Raw genomic sequence first — 20,835 nt, 5'->3', positions numbered from 1 at the left:
GAAGCAGCAGAAGTCTTCATCCAACCGGGCCGAAGTCCTCAACGAAGCCGGGAGAAGTCTTCATCCAAGCCGGGCGAAGTGGTCATCCAGACGGCATCTTCTATCTTCATCCATCCGACGTGGAGCGACTCCATCTTCAAGACATCCGACGCGGAGCATCCTCTTCATCCGGAATCTTCTTACTGAATGACGGTTCTTTTAAGTGACGTCATCCAAGATGGCATCCCTTAGATTCCGATTGGCTGATAGAATTCTATCAGCCAATCGGAATTAAGGTAGAAAAAATCCTATTGGCTGATGCAATCAGCCAATAGGATTGAGCTTGCATTCTATTGGCTGATTGGAACAGCCAATAGAATGCAAGCTCAATCCTATTGGCTGATTTTTTCTACCTAAATTCGTTGAGGACTTCGGCCCGGTTGGATGAAGACTTCTGTTGCTTCCTTGAGGATGGATGTCCGATCTTCAGAAGAGTAAGTCGATCTTCAGGGGGTTAGTGTTAGGTTTATTTAAGGGTGTATTGGGTGGGTTTTATTTTTAGGTTAGGGCTTTGGCCGCAAAAGAGCTAACTGCTCTTTTAAGGGCAATGCCCATCCAAATGCCCTTTTCAGGGCAATGAGGAGCTTAGGTTTTTTTAGTTAGTATTTTATTTGGGGGGTTGGTTGTGTGGGTGGTGGGTTTTACTGTTGGGGGGGTGTTTGTATTTTTTTTTTTACATGTAAAAGAGATGATTACTTTGGGGCAATGTCCAGCAAAAGGCCCTTTTAAAGGGACAGTATACACTCATTTTCATATAACTGCATGTAATAGACACTGCTATAAAGAATAAGATGCACAGATACCGATATAAAAATCCAGTATAAAACTGTTTCAAAACTTACTTAGAAGCTTTCAGTTTAGCTTTGTTGAAAAGGTAGCTGGAAAGCCCACTGCAAGTGGGAAATAAGACACTTTCCCCCCCTCCCCCTTCTTTTGCATATGAAAAGACAGGAGCAAGCTGGAGAAGGTATACATCAGTACTCACATAAAACTTTGGGGCTTGGTTAGGAGTCTGAAAATCTGAGCAATGTTATTTAAAAATAAGCAAAACTAAACATTTTTTTTAAAAAAAAAACTTCATGGGCTATATAAATAGATCATCTACAAAACATTTATGCAAAGAAAAATGAGTGTATAATGTCCCTTTAAGGGCTATTGATAGTTTAGTTTAGGCTAGGTTTTTTTTAATTTTGGGGGGCTTTTTTATTTTGATAGGGCTATTAGATTAGGTGTAATTAGTTTAAAGATCTGTAATTTGTTTTTTATTTTCTGTAATTTAGTGGGGTTGGGTTTGTACTTTAGCTAATTGTATTTAATTTATTAAATTGTATTTAATTTAGTTAATTTATTTAATTGTAGTGTAGTGTTGGGTGTTAGTGTAACTTAGGTTAGGTTTCATTTTACAGTTACTTTTGTATTTATTTTAGCTAGGTAGTTATTAAATAGTTAATAACTATTCTACCTAGTTAAAATAAATACAAACTTGCCTGTTAAAAAAAACAAAAACCTAAGCTAGATACAATGTAACTATTAGTTATATTGTAGCTAGCTTAGGGTTTATTTTATAGGTAAGTATTTAGTTATAAATAGGAATTATTTAGTTAATGATAGTAATTTTATTTAGATTTATTAAAATTATATTTAAGTTAAGGGCTGTTAGGGTTAGGGTTAGATTTAGGTTTAGGGGTTAATAAATTTAGAATAGTGGCGGCGGCGTTGGGGTCTGGCAGATTAGGGGTTAATAAGTGTAGGTAGGTTGCGGCGACATTGGGGCTGCAGATTAGGGGTTAATAAAAATAATGTAGGTGGCGGCGATGTCCAGAGCGGCAGATTAGGGTTTAATAAGTAAATGTAGGTGGCTGCGATGTCCGGAGCGGCAGATTAGGGGTTAATAAGTATAATGTAGGTGGCAGCGATGTCCGGAGTTGCAGATTAGGGGTTAATAAGTATAATTTAGGTGGCAGAGATGTTAGGGACGGCAGATTAGGGGTTAATTTAACTGGTGTTTGCGAGGCGGGAGTGCCACAGTTTAGGGGTTAATATGTTTATTATAGTGGCGGTGATGTCTGGAGTGGCAGATTAGGGGTTAAAAATTTTATTTTAGTGTTTGCGATGCGGGAGGGCCTCGGTTTAGGGGTTAATAGGTAGTTTATGGGTGTTAGTGTACTTTTTAGCACTTTAGTTATGAGTTTTATGCTACAGACTTTTTGGCCTCCCAGGACAGACTCGTAAGTCGTTTTGCGGTAAGGCCAAAGAATTGTGTGGTGCCCCTAAACCTGCAAGACTCGTAATAGCAGCGTTAGTGAAAAAACAGCGTTAGGACCTGTTAACGCTGCTTTTTCAGTTTAACGCAAAACTCGTAATCTAGCCGTATATTTGCTTTTCTGTAGATAGACTGATAAGAGGTTAGGAGTGTGCACTTGTCTTTAGCATGAGTGTTTGCAAGTATGTATAAAATTGCTATAAACATTGTTGTAAACACTGTTGCCAGATGGTTAAAGACAAGTGCACGCTATTGAGCTCTAGGATTACTCTTTAATATAGAACACCAAAAAACTAAGCAACATTTATAATAGAAGTAAACTGGAAATGTAATTTTGACTTTACTCTCTGAGTTCATTTGAACACATATATCATGCATAGGCAAATACCTACACCCTACATTCAGAATATTTATTTTGTTTTGACAATACTTGGTATGATTTACATCTCATATGTTACTGTGAGTATCCAGCTTGCTGAGTAAACTGTGCAACTATTCAGTTATTTCCTCTTGCTTTTTTAAGTGTATGTAAAAGTTCCTCCATCAGCTTTTGTTAAAGGGACACTGAACCCAATTTTTTTCTTTCATGATTCAGATAGAACATGTAATTTTAAGCAACTTCTAATTTACTTCTATTATTATTTTTTCTTCATTCTTTTGCTATCTTTATTTGAAAAAGAAGGCATCTCAGCTAAGGAGCCAGCTAATTTTTAGTTTAGTACCATAGACAGCACTTATTTATTGGTGCTGTCCAATCAGCAAGGACAACCCAGGTTGTTCACCAAAAATAGGCCGGCATCCAAACTTGCATTCTTGCTTTTCAAATAAACATATCAAGAGAATAAAGAAAATTTGATAATAGGAGTAAATTAGAAAGTTGCTTAAAATTGCATGTTCTGTCTGAATCACAAAAGAAACTTTTTTCGTTCAGTGTCCCTTTAATCCAAAATTCAAAGGTCTCTTATACTTTGATTTATATAACTCAAACAATGATATGTTGATTCCTATAGTGACTCATTAAAGGGACAGCAAAAGGAATAGATAAGGGGAAACCTAAGTTTCAATATTGCATTATAGAAACTAAAGTACTTTATAGAAACTATACATTTGCACATATATCTTTAATATTTAAACAAGTAACATGATTAAAAATTATATATATATATACACACAGTACTGTGCAAAAGTCTTAGGCCACCATAAGATTTGTTGTTTTAGCAAAGTTTTATGACCATCCATATTTATTTTTCTGTCAGTTTATTAAGATGCAAACAGAAAATACTGGAAATATGTACACAAAATATAAAAAAGCAAAACAAAAAACCCACAATTTTCAGAACAAAATGGCTTCTTCAGGCAAATATCAATATTTAATGTGACCTCCCATAGCACTAAGCAGTAAGCACATCTTGAAATGAACTCCTGTCCTGAAGTTTTCTGAAGTAATCTTCTGGTATATTATACCAGGCTTCTTTCCAGTGTTCTTTAGATTTAGGTTGTCTTTAATTTCTTTCTCTGTCCTGGTGATCCCATACTGCCTTTATAATATTCAGGTCTGGACTTGGTGGAGACCAGTGACCAGTCCATGTTTTATCAGCTGTTTTTCTCTCCAACTATGATTTAACTGCATTAGCAGTGTGCTTGGAATCTTTATCATGCTGAAAAATAAAACCATCCTGTAAGTTTTAATATGAATATAAATTGTGCTGAGGTAAGTTTGTCCTTCTAACTATTTTAAAACTCTGACAGTGATGTAATGCTGAGGTGGTCATTTAGGCATACTAATGGCTAAGATCATATATGGATATTGGGGAGTGACTAGGGTTGCAAAGGCTTACAATAACTCAGAATACCTTGTTTAGAACGTGGCCAAGAGTGTATTGTCAGCAGTCTTAAAGGGTATATAAAGTATTATGAGAGGTAAAGTATTCTGAGAGCCTATTCAGAAAAAGGGAAAGATCAGGACACTCCATGACCTAAGGCCTCCCATAGTTTGAAACAAACGGGGTAACATAATTGTATTTACTATTTCTTTGTTAATTTGTTTTCTCTGTGCTTTATCCTTGTAAGCAATAATACGTGAATCTTGTTATTTATCTTTCTTTAATAAATGTGTGATTGATTAATATGAAGGAAAGTACTGTTATCTATTCTTAAAGGATTTGACAGATATATAAGAGATGTATATAAATCCGTTTGCACAAGGCTCATTATTGATATATTTTTTTTCTTTTTTATATATATTTTTTTTATTAAAGTTTTCAGATATGGTTCAAACATCAAATGCAGTATAAATACAATAACAGCTGTGTTTTCATAGAGAATTTGAAGTACATATACAGCGTGATAAGTAGAATCTTGAATTCTGAACATATAGGACCTAATATAAGAGTAACTTTCATGAGTACAGACAGGGTCCATTATTATTGAGGAGGATTAGGTGTCAAGTAAATAAGTATTCTGTGTGTTTGTAGGTGTTCAAAAAAGTGTTTGGTTAGATTATGTATCCACAAATTGAATATTTGAAGATATTAGCGGTGGAAAAGGAGTGGGTGGGAGAAAAAAAAAAAGAGGGGGGGGGGAGTCCCATGTCAACGGCTCTCTTGTATTCCAGGCCAAAGTACAGAGGAGATCAAAGGTGTATTGTTTATCAGCAGTGGTGTTAGGGTGAGATAGGATATGTGTAATTATATTTATTTTCCCTCCACTAGACGCTACTATGCATTTCCCAGACATTGTCTCCACAATTCCCAGCTCATGCAATGAATCTCTATTTTGTTGTTTGTTGCAAAGATCATACTTTCCATTGATTCGATATGGGTGAGATTGCTTAGTACCTGGCTCCACCTAGGGCCCTTAGGTTGGTGCTAGACTTTAGCAATAGCTAGTTTAATAGCCATAAATGCGTAAATGCATAGAATAAGTATGTAATGCGATGTTCGTTCTGGAATTATGTAGAATAACCCTGCCTGGGGCCTCTCTCTTATATTGATGCCAAATTTCATGCAGTAGTGAAAGCTTCTAGACCATAACCTTTCGATTTTCGAGCACTCCCACCACATGTATGTTGATGTACCTATTTTGCCGCAGCCCCTCCAACATAATGGAGAATTTATATGAGATATTTGGAAGAGTTTGAGGGGAGTGAGGTGCCATTGGGTAAGGATTTTTTTTAAAAAAAAAGCTCATAGTAAGTGGTTTCATGGATTGCTTTCTTGATGGAGAGAGTTGCTAACTATCAGAGATTGTCAGGTGCTTCAAAATTGAGGCTTTGTTCCCATTGCTTAATATAGGGTGTTTTATGAAAAAGGGGAGGTTGTAACACATCTACATAACAGTGGGAAAACATTCCTGTGACACTGGTTTTGGCGAGTCACCGTTGTTCCCAGATGGTCTTTTGTCTGAGTGGCATGGTAAGGAAGCCCCAAGATTTCAAAAAGCTTTTAAGTCTAAAAAAATCAAAGTAAAAAAACGTGAAGGTGAAAATTTGTTTCGAAACTGCATAGAAGTCATAATGGAGTCGTTAATAAATATATCTTTCACAGTTTCCACTCCAATTCCTTACCAAAGATTAGGATGGGTATCTGAAAGGGCTGTTAACAGTCCTGCAATAAAAAGAACTGGGGATGGATGAGGGGATATTCCTTGTCTATGTCGGATCTTATCCCAGAAGGTTTGAGGTGGTTGTCGATCCTCCTTACTTTCAAAGTAGACTATGGATAAAGACTAAACAGGTCTTTGTGGATTTCCACACTGACTGAATTAGGTCCTCTGGTATCAGCGGTACCTGGGATGCCTGCAGCTTAATCTTAAAGGGCCATAATACCCAAATGTTTAAACACTTGAAAGTGATGCAGCATAGCTGTAAAAAGCTGACTAGAAAATATCAACTGAACATCTCTATGTAAAAAAGAAAGATATTTTACCTCAAAGTTTCTCAGAGCCACATCCCATTGTAAAGGACTTCTAAGCAACAAATCAGTATGTCTGTCCCGGGACAGAGGAAGGGGCGAGCTTACATGCACTCTCATGTTATTTCCCTATTCAGTTTAAAGGAAGTTTGCTATGAAATCTGATGAGATCACAGTAAAAGAGTTCATAACCTCAGCACTGTTGATGCTGATTGATGCTGACTGGCTGCTGTTCATTTCTTCATTTTTTTATTTTTTTTTACCTGCAGCTGGGCTGCAGATGAAGTATAACTTTTTACACAGAACTTTCTCTGCTGAGCTGAGGAGATTGTGGGGTAAAATATCTTCCTTTTTTACATAGAGATGATCAGGTGATATTTTCCTGTCAGCTTTTATTGTTATACTGCATCAGTTTCAAGCGATTTAGCATATGAATATTATGTCCCTTTAAAGCTCTCCTGTCGGTCTCCAAACAGAGCGGACTGTATAAATTATGCCAGAGCTCTCAACTCATGTGACTGTTTGCTCGTCTGGTTGGCTCCGCCCACCCTTGTGAATAGCTTTTAACAATAATATCCTTTTTGCTTAAGTGTAATTTCTTACACATCAGAAGGAATGGCATAATGAATTAAAACCTGATTGTACTGCAGTGCACAGGCACTCTTAAGGCAGTTATAACCCCTCTTGCCCCAGTAATACTGGTTTACCCAGTTTAGGCAGTATTTACACTCAGAAACAATATTTTATGTGGGAGTCAGTGTTTTTTAACCACAGTAGATCAAGTTGTTATCAATACACATATAAAAAACTGACTACCTAAAGTAAGTCTGGGTTAACTCTTAACAAATTATTAAATCACAGAATCTATATATAGCATCTCCTCAGTTAGCACTCAGATATTCAGATCCAGGGCGCTGCTGTTAACACCTATACAAACATATGCATGGAGTATGATAGTTACAATGTGATATCATGGAGTGCTCTATGCCGCAGACTCTCAATCCGTTTTTGAGCAGCTTAGACAAAATGAATTTATATGTGTTTCATCAACAATTATTTTACTAGCAGGCTCCCCTTGTGATGTCATATAACATGCTTGTGTACATTAAGGGGAGAGTCCAAAGACGATGTGTAGGAAATTAACCATGTTCCAAGACTGACCACCTCCGATTACCAGCAGTATAAATATCAGTCAAATATTCCAATTGATGCTGAAAATTAACAGACAGATTCCAAACAAGGGGGGGGGCTATACCCGTTTATAACAGTCTCACCATCCAGCCAGTCCCAAGCATTTGATACCATTTAAATACTTAGCATGGAAATTAGTGATAACATTAGTAGTAGTAATGGCAGGGATAGTAGAGCTAAATAGCCCTTGACTGTTCCATCTAATGCCGATATGTGATAGAAAAAATTGAGGTCATAGGTAATCAAGTCTTGATCAAGGCAATCACACAGTCTCTTGCTCCCTCAGCCTTTTATTAGTTTCCAGATAGTGATAATATCAGTCAAATATGCTCATTCGGTATCAAGTCAGATATGCTCATTAGCTCCGTGTACAATACCAACATAGCAAGCCAGGCAGTTAAATACTGTGATGAAAAAGTGGGGTTTATAACGCACCACCCTTTAAACCTTGGGATTGCTACCCAGCCTTCTCTCCTCCTCCTCTTACCTTCACCCGGTAGCCTACCAGGACTTATGCACGCACAGTAGCGGTTCCAACCGACCGTGTTCAGAACTTGCCAGGGAGGGGATGTGTCATCACATCACAGGGCGCATCACGGGCCACTCCAACCAGGTGGAGCCGATGACCTCCGGCAGGGCGGGCGGCGGTAATGACCACCGTGCACAGAATGGGACTTCACTGCCTCTCACACGGGGAGAAAGCCGTCACAAACTGATACTCTGGTCCTGCCCCCAGATGATATCGGGCAGTGCGGCTTGCGACCTCTCCTGAATTATGGGCTGATTTCAATGTGGACCGCAGCTAACCGGTCTCTTGCTGGAGGAAGGCTTCTGAAGACGCCTTGGGTCCAGTAACCACTCTCAGGGATCCGGGCTGTGGCGAGTGTTCACAGCCTATGGAAATTTAGGGCGTTTGCACGATTGCAAGTGCAATGGGCGTTGGTGCAGTGCGTGAGCCTCTCGCACTCACGATACTACCTCCCACCGGAAGCCTCCGCATCACATCACATCTCTGTTTGAAACTATTTTTGGTTTCAGTGTTCATTGGATATATCTGCTTTATATACACAATTGTAACAGAATCTATATCTTATAAAAGTTAATTAGGGGATTGTACAGCACAGAACAGTGATATTATCCTGTCTGAGGGGGCGCTATCCTAGTAATCGATAGCTATTAACAATATCTCCCCAACTATTGTTTATCTCTTAGAAAGTCTTACGAGTTAAATTTGGTACTAGCATTGTTCAATGTGTAATCTGACCATAACACTAATGTAAATTACTCATCTAGGACTAAACGTGCTCTTTTTGCGCCAGGAGCTGTTGTGTGGCAAAGAACTAAACTGGTAGACAAGCGGCTTGTCAAACTCTAAAACCCATGGCCCACAGAGGGCAGATTGGCTTATTGTCACTGTAACAGTAGGTTTAGGGTATTCAAGAGTGGGCCAAATCTTTTGCATCTAGGTGGACCTTCGGTTCTCCACTTTTGCTTAAGCTACTCATTGATAAACACCGTGGTGTGGGTTTTCTTAGTTTCTTATTATAATATCGTACAGACTATTGGACGGCACTTGCACTTTCACTTGGGATCTTTTCCCCTTAATTAACCCACTTTTCTCATCTCCCGCATACTTTTCACTCACCAGAATAATTGTAATCAGTATTCGTATACGGTGCACGCACCCCTTCCCTCTTCTTCACCTTGGGGTGGTTGTTTTTTTTTTTTTTTTTTTTTTCTCTCACTTCACGTTTTTTGCATGTAGGTGATCTCATTAGATGGATAAATTTCTCTCACCCAAATCGCACGTAATGCCAGCTAAGATGAAGGATCGGAGGCCCAGGAATTAGTTTTGGATCCCAACTCTGATCCCAGGGCCTGAGATAAGTAATATAAACATAAATAAAGCTGATATTGAAGAAATATCAAAACAAGTCGCACACCTACTTCTACCACAATTTGATCTCATTAAAACGGAGATTTCTAACTTGTCCTCAGAAATGAAAAATTTTACTGCACGGCTGTCAGAAGCCGAGGCTAGAATCTCAGACATAGAGGACTCTGCGTTTAAATCTGATCAACTTTGTCAACAGAACTACACAAGAATTAATGAGCTTAACGAAAAAATTGAAGATCTAGAAGACAGATCGCGTAGAAATAATTTAAAAATTATTGGTCTTCCAGAAAGCATTGAATATAAAGATCTAAATCATTTTGCTGCTACTACGCTTCCACAACTTTGGGCATTAACCAACAAAATCAGGGCTCACAGGATAGGTGCTATCAGGCAGTTATCAGAAAATTCTATTCAGAAGAGGCCAGTCAGGTAAAATACCTAAATTTCCAGGACAAATTTAACATTCTAAGGGCTTACAGAAAGATACAAAACCTGGAAATAGATCAGCATAGAATCTTACTGTTTCAGGATTACTCAGTTCAGACCGCTAATAAGCGTAAGGCAATGCACCATTCTGTACTGAGCTCATAAATTTTGATCTCCCCGCTAGACTAATCTACCCTGCTAAGATTAATGCTGTTTCTAGATAATGAGTTAATTACACTAAACACACCCCAAGATGCTAAGTCATTTGTAGATAAATACAAAGAGAGGCACTAGCTCAGGAGGATAAGGAGTTTAGTGTATTATACAACTACCGTTCTTCTTTCTTTCTTTGTTTTTGTTCTTATTTCTTCTTTCTCTTATTATCAGGTTCGAATCAGATTTCTGTGTTCTATATAGACTGATGCTGAAGCTGCTCATTTGGTTTTAAAGATTTATGTATTAGGATGTATGAATTATAGAGGCGACTCTGCACCTACGGTGCTGGGAAGCTCGAACGGGGAGTGGGTGGCCGAGGGGGTCCTTTTTTTTTTTTCTCGTCTCGTTTTTTCTTACAATAACACCAATTAATAATAGTAAATGTCGAATTTTAAAGGTTATCTCATGGAATATTGGGGGTATTACTAGCCCGATCAAACGTAAAAGAATATTAGCCCAACTCAATAAATCTAAAGCAGACCTAGCTCTTTTACAAGAGACACATCTGTCTGAGCAAGAGCATAGAAAACTGCGAGTGAATTGGGTACAGGAAGTTATTTTTACCCCCTGCGCATCTCGTAAGCGAGGGGTGGCAATTTTATTTCGGAAAAATCTTGAATATCAAATCATGGCTCAAGAAACGGATTCAAATGAGCGCTATATTATTCTGAAATTAAAACTGGGATCATCCATCTACACTATTTGTAATGTGTATGGCCAAAATCACATGGATGAATCATTTTGGGGTTAATCTGAAAGTCAGATTATTTAATTATGTAGACACTAACTTGTTAGTGGTAGGGTGACTTCAATTTAGTCTTTAATAATATAGATTACAACCTAATCAGCTTTCACCTCCAGAATCTCGCACAAGGCAACAAGAGTTCTCAAAACCTTTTGCAGTGCACTTAAAATAAAGGATATTTGGAGGCATCGGTTCCTAGCACCCGCGCATTCACATGTGAATCCAAACAGTACAAGTCATACTCTGTATATATTTTTTTTGGGTTCAGATAGAATATTGAGGAATACTAATAAAGTTGAGATTGGAGATTTTACTATCTCTGACCATGCTCCCATATCCCTTGTAATTGGATTAGGTGGCCCCACCTTTGACCCTGTTAGAGGATATACTTTTCCACGCTATCTAACTAACAATGCCGGATTTATAAGTCACATCCGCAATAGCTGGCTCGAATATGCGCTGCAAAACAAACAGTCCACCGCATAACTCAGAATCTTCTGGGAAGCCGCCAAGGCGTGATCAGAGGAGAAGTGAAACAGTATACTTGTAAACTTAGAAATAAACTACGTCTTAAGGAAACTGAGCTATCTAACTACTTGAGAAATTCCTATAATAGGTACATATCAATTCCTAATGATAAGAACTGGCAAACCTACCTTAAAGCTAAACAAGAATGGGAAAATATTTCACTACAGAAGGCCACTGCTCAGGAACTTCGTTACAGAGCCAAATTTTATAGATTTGGCAAGAAGGTGGGCAAACAATTAGCAAACTGCGTGAATAGCTACCAGGCTCATAAAATCATCCATGCTATAAAGATAGACGGACAAGAACAACGGATCCTGCTGATATAAAAGCGGGTTTCTATGAATTCTTCAGAAAACTTTACGCCACACCACAGATTGATGTGTTTAACAAAGAGAGGGTTCTGGAATCAATTCAGCGCCCGGGTTGTCTGTACAAGAGGCTGAAAGTCTTAATCAACCTATTACTAGCGCGGAAGTAAGTCAAGCTATCGACAAACTGAGGGTGGGTAAAGCAGCTGGCCCAGACTTACTCCCGGCTGGAACTATACAAAATTCTCAGAGATGAGTTCAACATATCTTTGGTAAATATCTTTAATGATTATCTATGTACGGGGTAAAACACCATCAAAATACTTCGCAGAATCTAAAATTATTTTGATTCCAAAAAAGGGCAAAGATCCTGAGTTAGTTGATTCATATCGACCCATTTCATTGCTAAACTCAGATTACAAGATATTTACTTCTATCTTGGCACACAGACTTAATTCAATTATGGGACCACTGATCCATGGTGACCAGGTCGGCTTATGACACATCGAAATGCTGAGGCTAGTATTCGTAAAATCTTTTTACTTATAGATTTTTTCCATACAACATGTTCAGATGGACAGGCAGATCCCGCTATTTTATCGCTTGAACGCCCAAAAGGCTTTCGACTCTATCACATGGATCACTTATTCCATGTCATGAATCAATTTGGATTCAGCGGGCAGTTCTCTAATTGTATTCGGGCCTTATATGCGAATGCGTCATCCGTATTATTGGTGAATGGTTCACCATCAGACCATTTCCCGATTCGGACCGGTAACCCGTCAAGGATGCCCGATTTCACCCTTGTTGTTTAACTTGGCAATCGAACCCCTTGCGGTCAGGCTAAAAAATCATCTAACGGGATTCGTTTAGGAGATAACTATTTTAAATTACTACTTTATGCTGATGACCTGCTGCTCTTTCTTAATAATCCACAATCGGAGATTCCTGGAATTTTAGAGATTATTGGCAAATTTGGGGTCATTTTCAGGCTACAAAATTAACGTTTCCAAATCTGATTTGCTCTGGTTAAACCCAGTAGCTCATTTAGACTACGTACCCCCGTTTAATGTGGCAGAACAATACATTACCTATTTAGGCATTAATATCAGCAGAAATCCAGCGAATGGTACACCCTTAACTATACCCCTTTATTAAATAAGATAGAAGCCGACTTCAGGAAATGGGCACATATACCACTATCACTCACTGCTAAAATTAACTTGATAAAGATGACTATTCTACCAAAAGTGTTGTACATTATGCAGAATATTCCTAATATGCTATCAAATTCAGATTTGAAATTATTGGACAGTTATATTATGACTTTTATCTGGGGTAACGGTCGGAAACGTATTTCGCTACTTAAGCTGGCTCAACTTAAACGATTCGGTGGGATTAGCTCTACCGATATTTTCAATCTACAATAAAATCTGTCTGGCTAAAGTAGCCATGGATTGGCTGACCGGTGGTTCACATGTGGCATCCTTCGATCTGGAACAAAAACTAGTCCACCCCTTTTCGCTTTGTGCTTATTACACACCCCCCGTAAAAGTATACCAAGTAAGTTCAAGAAGAAGTATACACTGATAAATGTTATCACAGCCTGGCAATTTATTCGGTCCAGTATGGACGATAATCCTCTTATCTCTGAGGCTGTTCCCATTACGATGAACCCATGCTTTACTCAGGTCTAAATAATAAATGTTTAATAGATGGACGGCACAGGGTCTATCCCATCTAATTCAGTTACGAGATCCTGAGAGTACTTCCATATTTCCCTTTTCAGTTCTTAAAAAACCGTTATCAACTCAATAACGCAGACTTTTATGCATATTTACAACTTCGACATTGTATAATGCCTCCATTCAAAACCACACTAGAATATGGACCAATGCTGCCATCAAAATGGGCTTGTCGTTATATAAACTAGGAAAACACCCGAGTAGTTATTGGTATAGAAGGGTGCTAACACCAATGGGGGAACGAAACCTCGAAGACATAGGCGCTAAGTGGTCAAATGCTAATCTAGTTGTGGACAGCTTTAAGTTGAAATCAAGTATAATTGCGGCCGAATGGGCAACCCTCTCTGCGTCATGGCGGGAATCACACTTTAAAATACTGAACCGTGTATACACGCCGCCAGCAAGTCTGAATAGTTGGTTTGGCAATCTATTAAACCTATGCCCACGATGCTGTTCTGATAGGGCCGACCTGGTCCACATGTTTTGGAGCTGTCCGAAAGTTTTACAATTTTGGTGCCGTATGCAATTTGGCTGAATAAGATACTAAGATCACAAATAGTACTCCACTTGGAGCAAATACTTTACTGACTGAAGCCTCTGATCACATACAAAATGTCTCCTTTGTTAACACCGCAATTCTGGCGGCTAGATATTTAATTCTGAAAAATTGGAAGGATAAACAAGCACCCACGATTAATAACTTATCATATTTATTACACTCACAATATATCATAGAACAGATAGATAATGTGAACAATGGCCCTAGTCACCAGGGAAGATTTGCTAACAAGTGGTTAGAGTTTATTAATTGGTACAGAATTACCACATAGACTCGCAGGAAATTTCTTCTCAATCTTTTCTCCCTTTTCTTTTTTTTTTTTTTTTTTTTCTTTTTTTTTTTTTCTTTCTGTTTCGTTGTATTCCCCTGGCCGGCCCCCCCCTCTCATACGGACCTTCAGGGGCCAGTTATATATCCCAAAACTAATGGACATACTGGTCTAGAGTCTAGAAACTGGTCTGTTTAGTTTCAGCATAGATTGTATTACCAATGCTGTACACTGTCATCCTTGTTCTTTCTTTTCTTTATTATTATCACCTGTAGTGATGTTGATTTTTGGTAAAACTGATTGTGACTGCCATGTTCATGAAACTCTATTGATATACTTTGATAAAATGAGGTTAACAAAGAAATGTATAATGTAGTAGAACAGACGCTATATGTATACTGCTCTTTAAGTGAAGATCATCCATCTACACTATTTGTAATGTGTATGGCCAAAATCACATGGATGAATCATTTTGGGTTAATCTGAAAGTCAGATTATTTAATTATGTAGACACTAACTTGTTAGTGGTAGGTGACTTCAATTTAGTCTTTAATAATATAGATTACAACCTAATCAGCTTTCACCTCCAGAATCTCGCACAAGGCAACAAGAGTTCTCAAAACCTTTTGCAGTGCACTTAAAATAAAGGATATTTGGAGGATATTTTTTTTTTTCTTTTTTTTTTTTCTTTCTGTTTCATTGTATTCCCCTGGCCGCCCCCCCCCCCCTCTCATACGGGCCTTCAGGGCCAGTTATACATCCCAAAACTAATGGACATACTGGTCTAGAGTCTAGAAACTGGTCTGTTTAGTTTCAGCATAGATTGTATTACCAATGCTGTACACTTTCATCCTTGTTCTTTCTTTTCTTTATTATTATCACCTGTAGTGATGTTGATTTTTGGTAAAACTGATTGTGACTGCCATGTTCATGAAACTCTATTGATATACTTTGATAAAATGAGGTTAACAAAGAAATGTATAATGTAGTAGAACAGACGCTATATGTATACTTCTCTTTAAGTGAAGAATTATGTTGATATGCTATTGCTTTAGCTTTCTGTTTTCCTGTTTTGTTATTATAACCTCAATAAAAATAAAAAATAAAAAAAAACCTGTCTGTACTTTTCAGCATAATAATCCCATCAATTCCTACAATATCACCAACACCACTGGCAGAAATGCAGCCCCAAACAACCAGGACAGACCCTCCACTATGTTTTACTGAAGGCTTCAAGCACTTTCATCTCTCTCCAAATTTTCTTCTCACATATTGTCGATGATTAGATGTAAAAATTCCAAACCTAGATTTGTTACTCCATAAAACTCTTTTCTACTAATCTTCATTCAAATCTTTGTGAGTTTTAGCATATCTTAGCCTTTTCATCCTGTTCCCCTTCTGAAAAAGGGCTGCTACCCTTCAACAAAGACCATTCTTGATCAAGCTTCTTTGGGGCTGTAGAAGGGTCAACTTAGAAAAGTTTGGGACGTTTGCAGTTACAAAGTTAACATTAATAAATCAGAGATTCTCTGGCTAAAGAAACAGAAAAATAGCTATAAAAATGCTCCATTCAAGGACGAAAACGGAAATTTAAATATTTAGGTATTGTATTGGTTAGAGATCCATAGAAGTGGTACACACTAAACTACCCTCAAATATGGACAAAAATGTCCAAAGATTTAACTAGTTGGTCCAGTTTTCCACTGACTTTGTCAGGTAAAATTAACCTAATTAAAATGATTTTATTCCCCAAAATCTTATACCTATTACAAAATTTGCCTATATTTATCAGCGTAAGGATCTTCTTTATTCTACGGGGATTGTTTAAAGTTTTTATGGGGGAAGAAACGCAAGGCAATTGCATTGCATAATCTGACGCTGCTTAAAACAGGGGGTGGTCTGGCTTTACCAGATATAGAAATATACAACCTAATATGTATGGGGAAATTTGTACTAGAGTGGCTAACGGAGGCAAATTATTATGCTACAACTGAATTAGAAGAACATCTAGTGACCCCATATACATTAAAGCATTAGCACACTGCAGAGGGAAATTCTGTGAGTGAGTCCTAAATATTCAAAATATCTGACATATTCAGGAATCCTAACTTTATACGGCAATAGAGTCTAAAATATTTCATAGATGGAAAAGGAAGGGCTTAATTTTTGTACAACAATTAAGGGACAAAGAAACCAAAGGATGTAGAACGTTCCAAGATTTAAAAGAGAGTTTGAAATCCCAAATAAGAATTTTTTGCGTATTTACAAATACGACATTTTTTTGAAGACCTTAATAAAGAATGTATAGAAGATAATCTAGGCGAAAGGACGAATATGGTATTAAATGTATATAGCCAAGGAAACTACTCTAATTCCTTTTTTTATAAAACAATTAAAAAGTTTCAGGAAATAACAAGAATAGGAGCACTGGCAGCGAGCTGGCGTCAGCCAGTAGAGAGATTACAAAAGAGTTTCATTCTGGTGTAGACAAAGGCAACTTTATCTATGCGTTGGAGAGAATCTCACATGAAAGTAGTAAATAAGGTATATATTACCCCAGCCGTAAAGGCAAAATGGGAAAAAAAGTATGGAAAATAAATGTTTGTAAATGCAGTCTGCCATTAGCTGATCTAGTACATTGCCTATGGAAATGCCCAAAAATCCCAAAATTTTGGGGTATTGTGAACTATTGGTTGAACAAAATTAACAGGAAAAAGATTAAATTAGAAAAAGTAAGATATCTTCTTCATGTTTCAAACTCCTAAAACACAAGTCAATTTTAAAATTGTGAATACAGTAATATTAGTAGGAAATTAGTAGGGAAATTTTGAAATATTGGAAGGCCAAAAAATTCCCTAATTTGGTAGAGGTGTATTAACAAAATTAAGGACAATTGATAGTTGGAACAATATGATACAGCATTCAATCCGAAGCACAGAATAAATGCTTCCTTAGCAAATGGAAAAAGATTTTTCAGGCATTTTCCTGAGGCGGAACAAGTGCGGCTAATATACCCTTTTAGAGAATCAGAAACCTTGATTAATGTGATTGCAAGGAAACAAATGTCCTAATTGTGACTAATATATTCAATGGACGGACAGTGGTTGGGGGGTGGAGGAATGGAGGGGCGCAAAATTAGAATTAGAATTCAATTTATTTTTATTTTTTTGTCTTGGTTTTTGTTTTGTTTTGTTTTAAGTTCTTTTTGGCTATAAGAATATAAGCAGATGCAAATAATATTTGGTTGTATACAATCTCAATTTAGAGAGGGATTATGAACTAAGTTGACTGAAATAATCCGGAAAGAAATCAATTATTTGTCAATAGAAAATCGATGCTAACGAATATTTTGTTTTTGATTAAAGGCTTCTCTCATAAGGTTATTTAATAGCCGTGCATGGCTTGCTTCTTGTTTAAATTTTTACTAAATTTTATTAGGATGTATTTAACTTCAATCTAGAGAGGAGCATGAATATAGGTTGATTGAAACAACTAGGAAAGAAATTAATCATTTCTCTTGTAAGGTGTATCCAGTCCACGGATCATCCATTACTTGTGGGATATTCTCATTCCCAACAGGAAGTTGCAAGAGGACACCCACAGCAGAGCTGTAATATAGCTCCTCCCCTAACTGTCAAGCCTGTCATTCTCTTGCAACTCTCAACAAGCAAGGACGTTGTAGGAGAGAGTGGTTAAATATAGCTAGTTATTTTCTTCAATCAAAAGTTTGTTATTTTTTAAATAGTACCGGAGTTGTGCTATTTTATCTCAGGCAGTAAATAGAAGAAGAATCTGCCTGAGGTTTCTATGATCTTAGCAGGTTGTAACTAAGATCCATTGCTGTTCTCACATATGTCTGAGGGGATTACACAGATGAGGTAACTTCAGCGAGAGAGATGGCGTGCAGTTTATTCTGCTATCAGGTATGTGCAGTTATAAGTTTTTCTAGAGATTGGAAAACACTAGAAAATGCTGCAGATACCGGATTAATGTAAGTTAAGCCTGAATACAGTGATTTAATAAAGACTGGTAGTCATGCTTACTCCCAGGGGTAATACCCTTATGATATTGCAATATATAACGTTTGCTGGCATGTTTAATCATTTTTATATATGCTTTGGTGATAAAACTTTATTGGGGCCTAGTTTTCTCCACATGGCTGGCTTAAATTTGACTAGATAACAATTTCCACTGTTGTAGTATAAAAGTTACAGTTGGTGCTGTTAAAATTACAAACTGTGACATCCAGCTTCCCTCAGAAGGCCCTCTAATGCTATAGGACATCTCTGAAGGGCCCAAAGGCTTTCCAAAGTCGTTTATTGGGGGAAGGTAGGGGCCACAGCTTGCTGTGGCAGTTGGTTGTGACTGTTAAAAAAACGTCTATTTTGTGTTGTTTTTTTATACGTTTTTTGAACTAAGGGGTTAATCATCCATTTGCAAGTGGGTGCAATGCTCTGTTTAGCCTATTATAACACACTGTAAAAATTTCGTTTGATTTACTGCATTTTTTCACTGTTTTTCAAATTCTGACAAGAATTTGTTTCTCTTAAAGGCACAGTACCGTTTTTATATTTTGCTTGTTAACTTTGATTTAAAGTGTTTTCCAAGCGTGCTAATCTCATTGCTATTCTTATAAACATGTCTGACATAGAAGAAACTCCTTGTTTTAGTATGTTTAAAAGCCATGGGGAAACCCCTCTTAGAATGTGTACCAAATGTACTGATTTCATTTTATGCAATAAAGATCATTTTCTGTCTTTAAAAAATTTATCACTAGAGGAATCTGACGAGGGGGAAGTTTATGCCGACTAACTTTCCCCACGTGTCAGACCCTTTGACTGCCCGCTTAAGGGACTCACGCTCAAATGGCGCAAAATACATCTAGGGCGCCCATAGCGTTTACTTTACAAGACATGGCGCAGTCATGGATAATACACTGTCAGCGGTATTAGCCAGACTACCAGAACTTAAAGTAAGCGAGATAGCTCTGGGGTGAGACAAAATGCAGAGCATACTGACGCTTTAAGAACCATGGTCTGATACTGCCTCACAATATGCAGAAGCTGAGGAAAGAGAGCTTCATTCAGTGGGTGATGTTAAAGACTCAGGAAAGATACCTGATTCTAATATTTCTACATTTAAATTTAAAGCTTGAACACCTCCGCGTGTTGCTTAGTGAGGTTTTAGGCTGCTCTGAATGACTGTGATACCATTGCAGTGCCAGAGAAATTGTGTAGACCTGGGATAAATACTTGCAGTGCCGGTGTGTACTGATGTTTTTCCAAATACCTAAAAGGGTTTACAGAAATTATTAATAAGGAATGGATAGACCAGTGTGCCGTTCTCTTCCCCTCCTATTTTTAGAAAAATGTTTCCAATAGACCCACCACACGGGACTTATGGCAGACAGTCCCTAAGGGTGGAGGGATGCAGTTTTCTACTCTATAAAGCGTACTACTATCCCTGTCGAGGACAGTTGTGCTTTTTTTTTAGAATCCAATGGATAAAAAATTAGGAGGTTACCTTAAGAAAAAATTTATTCAACATGGTTTTATCCTACAGCCCCTTACATGCATTGCCCCTGTCACTGCTGCTTGCGGCGTACTGGTTTGAGTCTCTGAAGAGGCTTTACAGGTAGCGACTCCATTGGATGACATACTAGGCATACTTAGAGCACCTTAAGCTAGGGTCAATTCTTTTATTCTGATGCCATTGTTCAGTTTTGACTAAACTAACGGCTAAGAATTCTGGGTTTTGCTATACAGGCGCGCAGAGCGCTATGGGTCTTAGATCATGGTCAGCTGACGTAGACTTCAAAATCGTAGAGCTACTTAACATTCCCATAAAGGGGCAGACCCTATTCGGGCCTGGTTTGAAGGAGATTATTGCTGATATCACTGGAGGAAAAGGTCATGCCCTTCCTCAGGACAGGTCCAAATCTAGGGCCAAACAGTCTAATTTTCGTGCCTTTCAAAACTTCAAGGCAGGTGCGGCATCAACTTCCTCTAATAATAAACAAGAGGGAACTTTTGCTCAATCCAAGGACGTGTCTGGAGACCAAACCTGACCTGGAAAAAAGGTAAGCAGGTAAAAAAGCCTGCTGCAGCCTCTAAGACAGCATGAAGGAACGGCCCCCTATCCAGGAACGGATCTAGTAGGGGGCAGACTTTCACTCTTGTGCCAGGCGTTGGCAAGAGATGTTCAGGGATCCCTGGGCGTTGGGAAATTATATCCCAGGGATATCTCTGGACTGTCAAAGCTTCCCCCCCCTAAAGGGAGATTTCACCTTTCACAATTATCTGCACACCAGATAAAGAGAGGAGACATTCGACCTCCTAGTTATCGGAGTGATCCATCCAGTTCCAAAGGAGGAACAGGGACAGGGTTTTAACTCAAATCTGTTTGTGGTTCCCAAAAAAGAGTGAAACCTTCAGACCAATTTTGGATCTAAAGATCTTAAACAAATTCCTCAAAGTTCCGTCATTCAAGATGGGAAACTATGTCGTACCATCCTACCACTGATCCAGGAGGGGTCAATATATGACTACAGTGGATCTAAAGGATGCTTATCTTCACATTCCGATACACAAAGATCATCATCGGTTTTCCTCAGGTTGCCTTTCAAGACAGAGCATTACCAGTTGTATGTTCTTCCCTTGGGATTAGCTACAGCCTCAAGTATCTTTACAAAGGTTCTAGGGTCGCTTAGGCGGTCCTAAGCCGCGGGGCATAGCAGTAG

At 38.1% G+C, this 20,835-nt stretch overlaps 1 long non-coding RNA gene across 2 annotated transcripts in view; it reads left to right on the top strand.

Moving 5' to 3' along the window:
• The first annotated feature begins 4,262 nt into the window (after positions 1 to 4,262).
• The window catches only part of LOC128662653 (uncharacterized), a 330,873-nt gene continuing 314,300 nt past the window's right edge, over positions 4,263 to 20,835 (top strand). For both annotated transcript variants that reach the window (XR_008402801.1, XR_008402800.1), the window contains exon 1: positions 4,263 to 4,309. This is a non-coding gene — a long non-coding RNA (uncharacterized LOC128662653). The remainder of the gene's footprint in view (positions 4,310 to 20,835) is intronic.

The sequence above is a fragment of the Bombina bombina genome, chromosome 6 (genome assembly GCF_027579735.1).
Source record: "Bombina bombina isolate aBomBom1 chromosome 6, aBomBom1.pri, whole genome shotgun sequence".
In the NCBI taxonomy this organism is placed as follows: domain Eukaryota; kingdom Metazoa; phylum Chordata; class Amphibia; order Anura; family Bombinatoridae; genus Bombina; species Bombina bombina.
This window is presented reverse-complemented; position numbering and strand designations above follow the sequence as displayed.